Below are 9,998 nucleotides of genomic sequence, written 5' to 3'. Positions count from 1 at the left end.
TCTTTCCTAGTCATGTATCTGGAAACTATTAACTCAGTGAATGAGGAGTAGTACTAAAAATATGTTTGTTCAAATTGTATGTTATAAGTTTACTTGCAATTCATCTATACATGGAAACATTTGTTTCATCGCCATCCAATTAATCTAGTATCAGCATGCTTATATACATGTAATGCGTTTAAACAGTTTAGCCTTAAACAATTATTGTTTAAATCAGGTATCAGGTATCAGGCATCAGGTATTATAATATAAGGAGGAAGAACGTTTTCCAAAAAGTGTACAGTAGGCCTACTTGTTAAAATCATGCTTTTATGTGGACATGTGGAATCGTAAATATAGTCCATAAGCCATATCTGCAATATTCTGTCAATAATTACACTATACATTTTGGTACTGCTAAGGAGATTTTGTGTGGAGACACATTGACTGGTCAGAATAGCTTGGTCTCTGAGAGCAATCCCTTCAGAGGTTCCCATGCAGACTACCTGCAGGGGGTAGCCTTTGAGGCTTGGTGAGGTGTTGGAGACACTTAGTATTCTATTGTCCTCCAGGAACCTTCAAGATGTTTGTGAGAGACCACTTGGCTATCTCTCTGCAATATGTTGATCTGTATGTAAATCTTAACCACACCCAGAGTTCAACTGTTGTTTTGTGAAAAGTATATAGGCCTATCTTGTCATTTTGTCATGTAAAAGTTACTAGTCTTAGCTGGCTGCGGTCAGTCATGGAGCTCCTGAGCTCTTGCTCAGGGCCCACGGCGAAGCTATCTGTCTTTGGTCTGGAATAAAATGGTCAACATGGATCTTCAGTTCACTCTCTCTGCCTGCGTTTCTTCGATCTGATCTGAGGTTTTTGACTACTACAGTTTGCTTTGTGTCTAGAGAGTTCATGTTTCTCTAGTTTAGTGAGTTTACTGGGTCAGTTGTGTGCGAAAATACACGACAGACACACAAAACATTACAGTGCAGAAGAGAAATAAAGAGACAGAACAGTCTTTCATTGTGATTTTTTTAAGTTGCAATGTAAGTTCAATTTGACAGTCTTCATAAATAGTAGCCACACTGTGAAGGCCTTCACATCTTTTACGATTGATTTTAACTGCTAAACCTACATTCCCAGCATCAAGGAATCCAATAGTTATGAAGATGATATTTTTCAACATTAACCCTTTAGATGCATGACTGGGTCAAAAATGACCTGGCGTGGTTAATCAGATGACTATGTAAATTTGTTGGATTTGTTTTTAAAAGATGTGCATAACTATACATTTTAGGAAAGGGTATTGGCTAAGGAAATCAGAAAATCAATGTTTTTGCATTTGCCCAGTTGTGTATGTGGCGGCCATATTGGAATCTTAATCATCCAAACATTGTTTGTTTGTCATGTTTATTTCAAATATGCCAATAAAAAATAATAATAACAGTAACATTTCTTGCATTTCCTAATCACAAAGAAAAACAATTTAAATAAATAAATTCAAATATAGTGAGTGAGTGAGTGAGTGAGTGAGTGAGTGAGTGAGTGAGTGAGTGAGTGAGTGAGCGAGTGAGTGAGTGAGACTTTAAGTATGTGTTAAGGGTTAGGCTTTGTAACTCTGAGAATATGACACATGGAACCAAATGGACCCTTACAGCTCTGTAACTCTGAGAATATGACACATGGAATCAAATGGACCCTTACAGGTCTGTAACTCTGAGAATATGACAAATGGAACCAAATGGACCCTTACAGCTCTGTAACTCTGAGAGTATGTAACCAAATGGACCTTTACAGTGCTGTAGCTCTGAGAGTATATGTAACCAAATGGACCGTTACAGGGTCCAATGTCATCAAATGGTGGTCCGTGGCTCAAATGGGTCTGAGAGGCTAAATGTCATCAAATGGTGGTCCGTGGCTCAAATGGGTCTGAGAGGCTAAATGTCATCAAATGGTGGTCCGTGGCTCAAATGGGTCTGAGAGGCTAAATGTCATCTGGTGGTCCGTGGCTCAAATGGGTCTGAGAGGCTAAATGTCATCAAATGGTGGTCCGTGTCTCAAATGGGTCTGAGAGGCTGAATGTCATCTGGTGGTCCGTGGCTCAAATGGGTCTGAGAGGCTAAATGTCATCAAATGTTGGTGGCAATGTATGTAATGGAATGCAATGTATGTAATGTATGTAATGTTGGTGGCAACGTAATGTGCAATAAACTTAGACAAAATACCCCATTGAAAGTCAACCAAATGGACCCTTACAGGGTCTGAGAGGCTAAATGTCATCAAATGGTGGTCCGTGGCTCAAATGCTGCACAGACTTGGCGAGCTGCAGGCACCCAGTCAAATTTCCTGAAATTTGTTTCTAGTTCTGGGTGCCTGCCATGCAATGGCAGAAACACAGGTTGAAATCTAAAACGCATACTTAACTAGAAACAAATTTCAGGAAATTTGACTGGGTGCCTACAGCTCGCCAAGTCTGTGCAGCATTTGAGCCACGGACCACCATTTGATGACATTTAGCCTCTCAGACCCTGTAAGGGTCCATTTGGTTGACTTTCAACGGGGTATTTTGTCTAAGTTTATTGCACATTACGTTGCCACCAACATTCTAATGCTAACATGCTAACATGCTAATATTAACATGCTAATGCTAACATGCTAATGCTAACATGCTAATGCTAACATGCTAACATGCTAATGCTAATATGCTAACATGCTAATGCTAACATGCTAACATGCTAAAATGCTAAAATGCTAACATGCTAACATGATAATGCTAACATGCTAATGCTAACATGCTAATGCTAACATGCTAACATGATAATGCTAACATGCTAATGCTAACATGCTAATGCTAACATGCTAACATGATAATGCTAACATGCTAATGCTAACATGCTAATGCTAACATGCTAACATGATAATGCTAACATGCTAATGCTAACATGCTAATGCTAACATGCTAATGCTAACATGCTAATGCTAATATGCTAATGCTAACATGCTAATGCTAACATGCTAACATGCTAAATGCTAACATGCTAATGCTAACATGTTAACATGCTAATGCTAACATGCTAATGTTAACATGCTAATGCTAACATGCTAACATGCTAATATGCTAATGCTAACATGCTAATGCTAACATGCTAATGTTAACATGCTAATGCTAACATGCTCATGCTAACATGCTAACATGCTAATGCTAACATGCTAACATGCTAATGCTAACATGCTAATGTTAACATGCTAACATGCTAATATGCTAACATGCTAATATGCTAATGCTAACATGCTAACATGCTAATGCTAACATGCTAATGCTAATATGCTAATGCTAACATGCTAATGCTAACATGCTAATGTTAACATGCTAATGCTAACATGCTAATGCTAACATGCTAATGCTAACATGCTAACATGCTAATGCTAACATGCTAACATGCTAATGCTAACATGCTAATATGCTAATGCTAACATGCTAATGCTAATGTTAACATGCTAACATGCTAATGCTAACATGCTCATGCTAACATGCTAACATGCTAATGCTAACATGCTAATGCTAACATGCTAATGCTAACATGCTAACATGCTAACATGCTAATGCTAACATGCTAATGCTAACATGCTAATATGCTAACATGCTAATATGCTAATGCTAACATGCTAACATGCTAATATGCTAATGCTAACATGCTAACATGCTAATGCTAACATGCTAATGCTAATATGTTAATGCTAACATGCTAATGCTAACATGCTAACATGCTAAATGCTAACATGCTAATGCTAACATGTTAACATGCTAATGCTAGCATGCTAACATGCTAATGTTAACATGCTAATGCTAACATGCTAACATGCTAATATGCTAATGCTAACATGCTAATGCTAACATGCTAATGTTAACATGCTAATGCTAACATGCTAATGCTAACATGCTAATGCTAACATGCTAACATGCTAATGCTAACATGCTAATATGCTAATGCTAACATGCTAATGCTAATGTTAACATGCTAACATGCTAATGCTAACATGCTCATGCTAACATGCTAACATGCTAATGCTAACATGCTAATGCTAACATGCTAATGCTAACATGCTAACATGCTAATATGCTAATGCTAACATGCTAACATGCTAACATGCTAATGCTAACATGCTAATGCTAACATGCTAACATGCTAATATGCTAACATGCTAATATGCTAATGCTAACATGCTAACATGCTAATGCTAACATGCTAATGCTAATATGCTAATGCTAACATGCTAATGCTAACATGCTAACATGCTAAATGCTAACATGCTAATGCTAACATGTTAACATGCTAATGCTAACATGCTAACATGCTAATGTTAACATGCTAATGCTAACATGCTAACATGCTAACATGCTAATGCTAACATGCTAATGCTAACATGCTAATGTTAACATGCTAATGCTAACATGCTAATGCTAACATGCTAATGCTAACATGCTAACATGCTAATGCTAACATGCTAACATGCTAATGCTAACATGCTAATATGCTAATGCTAACATGCTAATGCTAATGTTAACATGCTAACATGCTAATGCTAACATGCTCATGCTAACATGCTAACAAGCTAATGCTAACATGCTAACAAGCTAATGCTAACATGCTAATGCTAACATGCTAATGCTAACATGCTAATGCTAACATGCTAACATGCTAATGCTAACATGCTAATGCTAACATGCTAATGTTAACATGCTAATGCTAACATGCTAACAAGCTAATGCTAACAAGCTAATGCTAACATGCTAATGCTAACATGCTAATGCTAACATGCTAACATGCTAATGCTAACATGCTAATGCTAACATGCTAATGCTAACATGCTAATGCTAACATGCTAATGCTAACATGCTAACATGCTAATGCTAACATGCTAACATGCTAATGCTAACATGCTAATGCTAACAAGCTAATGCTAACATGCTAACATGCTAATGCTAACATGCTAATGCTAACATGCTAATGCTAACATGCTAACATGCTAATGCTAACATGCTAAAATGCTAACATGCTAACAAGCTAATGCTAACATGCTAACATGCTAATGCTAACATGCTAATGCTAACATGCTAACATGCTAACATGCTAACATGCTAACATGCTAACATGCTAATGCTAACATGCTAATGCTAACATGCTAACATGCTAATGCTAACATGCTAACATGCTAATGCTAACATGCTAACATGCTAATGCTAACATGCTAATGCTAACATGCTAATGCTAACATGCTAACAAGCTAATGCTAACATGCTAACATGCTAATGTTAACATGCTAATGCTAACATGCTAATGCTAACATGCTAATGCTAACATGCTAACATGCTAATGCTAACATGCTAACATGCTAATGCTAACATGCTAATATGCTAATGCTAACATGCTAATGCTAATGTTAACATGCTAACATGCTAATGCTAACATGCTCATGCTAACATGCTAACATGCTAATGCTAACATGCTAATGCTAACATGCTAATGCTAACATGCTAACATGCTAACATGCTAATGCTAACATGCTAATGCTAACATGCTAATATGCTAACATGCTAATATGCTAATGCTAACATGCTAACATGCTAATATGCTAATGCTAACATGCTAACATGCTAACATGCTAATGTTAACATGCTAATGCTAACATGCTAACATGCTAACATGCTAATGCTAACATGCTAATGCTAACATGCTAATGTTAACATGCTAATGCTAACATGCTAATGCTAACATGCTAATGCTAACATGCTAACATGCTAATGCTAACATGCTAACATGCTAATGCTAACATGCTAATATGCTAATGCTAACATGCTAATGCTAATGTTAACATGCTAACATGCTAATGCTAACATGCTCATGCTAACATGCTAACAAGCTAATGCTAACATGCTAACAAGCTAATGCTAACATGCTAATGCTAACATGCTAATGCTAACATGCTAATGCTAACATGCTAACATGCTAATGCTAACATGCTAATGCTAACATGCTAATGTTAACATGCTAATGCTAACATGCTAACAAGCTAATGCTAACAAGCTAATGCTAACATGCTAATGCTAACATGCTAATGCTAACATGCTAACATGCTAATGCTAACATGCTAATGCTAACATGCTAATGCTAACATGCTAATGCTAACATGCTAATGCTAACATGCTAACATGCTAATGCTAACATGCTAACATGCTAATGCTAACATGCTAATGCTAACAAGCTAATGCTAACATGCTAACATGCTAATGCTAACATGCTAATGCTAACATGCTAATGCTAACATGCTAACATGCTAATGTTAACATGCTAAAATGCTAACATGCTAACAAGCTAATGCTAACATGCTAACATGCTAATGCTAACATGCTAATGCTAACATGCTAACATGCTAACATGCTAACATGCTAACATGCTAATGCTAACATGCTAATGCTAACATGCTAACATGCTAATGCTAACATGCTAACATGCTAATGCTAACATGCTAACATGCTAATGCTAACATGCTAATGCTAACATGCTAATGCTAACATGCTAACAAGCTAATGCTAACATGCTAACATGCTAATGCTAACATGCTAATGCTAACATGCTAACATGCTAATGCTAACATGCTAATGCTAACATGCTAACATGCTAACATGCTAATGCTAACATGCTAATATGCTAATGCTAACATGCTAATGCTAACATGCTAATGCTAACATGCTAAGGGGTCCATTTGGTTTCGCTCAGGGGGGGCGGCCCGGTTCTGGCGAGCCGCCCCGCGTCCGAAACGGTTGAGAAATGACAGAGTTACGTGTTTCCCCGAATTTCTCTATTGACTTTCAATGTGTGTGTGTGCGTGCACATGTCTGCATGTGCGTGCATGTGCGTGTGTGCGCGTGTGTGTGAGAGTTGGTCAGGTGACCTTGAATCATTAACAAAGTATCATTTTCACCTGGGCTAGTCTATGCAATGCAAACAGTATTGAAAGGTAAAAGCACACTGACTCTCTATGAGAGAACGTATGTCCGAACAAATTGCTCTATCGCAAAAAGTAAAAGTCGAATGCGATTTTTGTTTCAGCCGTGAGTGACCCGAGGCATTGAGGTACGCCGTGTGCGATCGTGGTATTGGTACGATAAAAAACGTGGTTATGAGAGCGAGTTAAGAATTGTGCTTGTGATGAAAAAATTGCTGACTCATTCAGGTATTTAACATGGAGTTTATGACACATTATGATGGTACACCTGTCGCTTTCAGGGCTGTAGTTCACGTATTGTATGTATCTGGGCTTTGGTTGTGACATTGGGTGAAAGAGGACGAGTGTGGCTACAAAATTACCGAAACCCATGCGTGTAAAGTGAATATTTTGGCCGTGAGGACGATTTGTTCGGAGAATTTCGGTATAGTCTTCAAATTGGCTTCTCACTCTGATCCGCTCTCTCTCTGGGCGTGCGACACTCTGAGTCGAGAATATTGCTCAGACCACACACACTTTGAACTGCGATAGCGGGCAAACCGTGCAACGTATTCGAATTCCGTCTGAACCACCACAAAGTCGATGGCCTCGTGTGCTGTTTGACGTTTAAATCGTGTTTCTACGTACCAGTATGCCAGAGCAATGTGGCTCCAAAGTAACGTGTCGTTTTCTGTTTTTACCCGCGTTTCCCCATCGACTTTGAATGGGGCATTTTTCGCGTCGTTTATTGCGAATTACGTGGGCACGGTAACACGGATCGGAAAGAAAAGCACAAGCACACCATTCCCGGCCGAGCCGCACGTTTTGATGTATATATTGCGGGGCTTTGGCAAACCGTGCGGCCGGCCGTAGACGTCGAAGTTTCGCGTATTGATGATGATAATTAAGTATGCGTTTTAGATTTCAACCTGTGTTTCTGCCATTGCATGGCAGGCACCCAGAATAATTATTATAATCAATACGCGAAACTTCGACGTCTACGGCCGGCCGCACGGTTTGCCAAAGCCCCGCAATATATACATCAAAACGTGCGGCTCGGCCGGGAATGGTGTGCTTGTGCTTTTCTTTCCGATTCGTGTTACCGTGCCCACGTAATTCGCAATAAACGACGCGAAAAATGCCCCATTCAAAGTCGATGGGGAAACGCGTGTAAAAACAGAAAACGACACGTTACTTTGGAGCCACATTGCTCTGGCATACTGTTACGTAGAAACACGATTTAAACGTCAAACAGCACACGAGGCCATCGACTTTGTGGTGGTTCAGACGGAATTCGAATACGTTGCACGGTTTGCCCGCTATCGCAGTTCAAAGTGTGTGTGGTCTGAGAAATATTCTCGACTCAGAGTGTCGCACGCCCAGAGAGAGAGCGGATCAGAGTGAGAAGCCAATGTGAAGACTATACCGAAATTCTCCGAACAAATCGTCCTCACGGCCAAAATATTCACTTTACACGCATGGGTTTCGGTAATTTTGTAGCCACACTCGTCCTCTTTCACCCAATGTCAAAACCATAGCACAGATACATACAGTACGTGAACTACAGCCCTGAAAGCGACAGGTGTACCATCATAATGTGTCATAAACTCCATGTTAAATGCCTGAATGAGTCAGCAATTTTTTCATCACAAGCACAATTCTTAACTCGCACTTATAACCACGTTTTGTATCGTACCAATACCACGATCGCACACGGCGTACCTCAATGCCTCGGGTCACTCACGGGGAAAACAAAAATCGCATTCGACTTTTACTTTTTGCGATAGAGCAATTTGTTCGGACATACGATCTCTCATAGAGAGTCAGTGTGCTTTACCTTTCAATACTGTTTGCATTGCATAGACTAGCCCAGGTGAAAATGATACTTTGTTAATGATTCAAGGTCACCTGACCAACTCTCGCACACACGCACACGCACGCACGTGCACGCACATGCACACATGTGCACGCACACACACACATTGAAAGTCAATAGAGAAATTCAGGGAAACACGTAACTCTGTCATTTCTCAACCGTTTCGGACGCGGGGCGGCTCGCCAGAACCGGGCCGCCCCCCTGAGCGAAACCAAATGGACCCCTTAGCATGTTAGCATTAGCATGTTAGCATTAGCATGTTAGCATGTTAGCATTAGCATGTTAGCATGTTAGCATTAGCATGTTAGCATGTTAGCATTAGCATGTTAGCATTAGCATGTTAGCATGTTAGCATTAGCATGTTAGCATTAGCATGTTAGCATGTTAGCATTAGCATGTTAGCATTAGCATGTTAGCATGTTAACATTAGCATTAGCATGTTAGCATGTTAGCATTAGCATATTAGCATGTTAGCATTAGCATGTTAGCATGTTAGCATTAGCATGTTAGCATGTTAGCATGTTAGCATGTTAGCATTAGCATGTTAGCATTAGCATGTTAGCATTAGCATGTTAGCATGTTAGCATGATCATGTTAGCATTAGCATGTTAACATGTTAGCATTAGCATGTTAGCATGTTAGCATTAGCATGTTAGCATGTTAGCATTAGCATGTTAGCATGTTAGCATTAGCATGTTAGCATTAGCATGTTAGCATGTTAGCATTAGCATGTTAGCATGTTAGCATTAGCATGTTAGCATTAGCATGTTAGCATTAGCATGTTAGCATGTTAGTATTAGCATGTTAGCATGTTAGCATTAGCATGTTAGCATTAGCATGTTAGCATTAGCAAGTTAGCATGTTAGCATTAGCATGTTAGCATTAGCATGTTAGCATGTTAGCATTAGCATGTTAGCATTAGTATGTTAGCATGTTAGCATTAGCATGTTAGCATTAGCATGTTAGCATGTTAGCATTAGCATGTTAGCATGTTAGCATTAGCATGTTAGCATTAGCATGTTAGCATGTTAGCATTAGCATGTTAGCATTAGCATGTTAGCATGTTAGCATTAACATGTTAGCATTAGCATGTTAGCATGTTAACATTAGCATTAGCATGTTAGCATGTTAACATTAGCATATTAGCATGTTAGCATTA

This window comes from Electrona antarctica (assembly GCF_951216825.1).
Source record: "Electrona antarctica genome assembly, chromosome: 2".
Classification (NCBI taxonomy): domain Eukaryota; kingdom Metazoa; phylum Chordata; class Actinopteri; order Myctophiformes; family Myctophidae; genus Electrona; species Electrona antarctica.
This window is presented reverse-complemented; position numbering follows the sequence as displayed.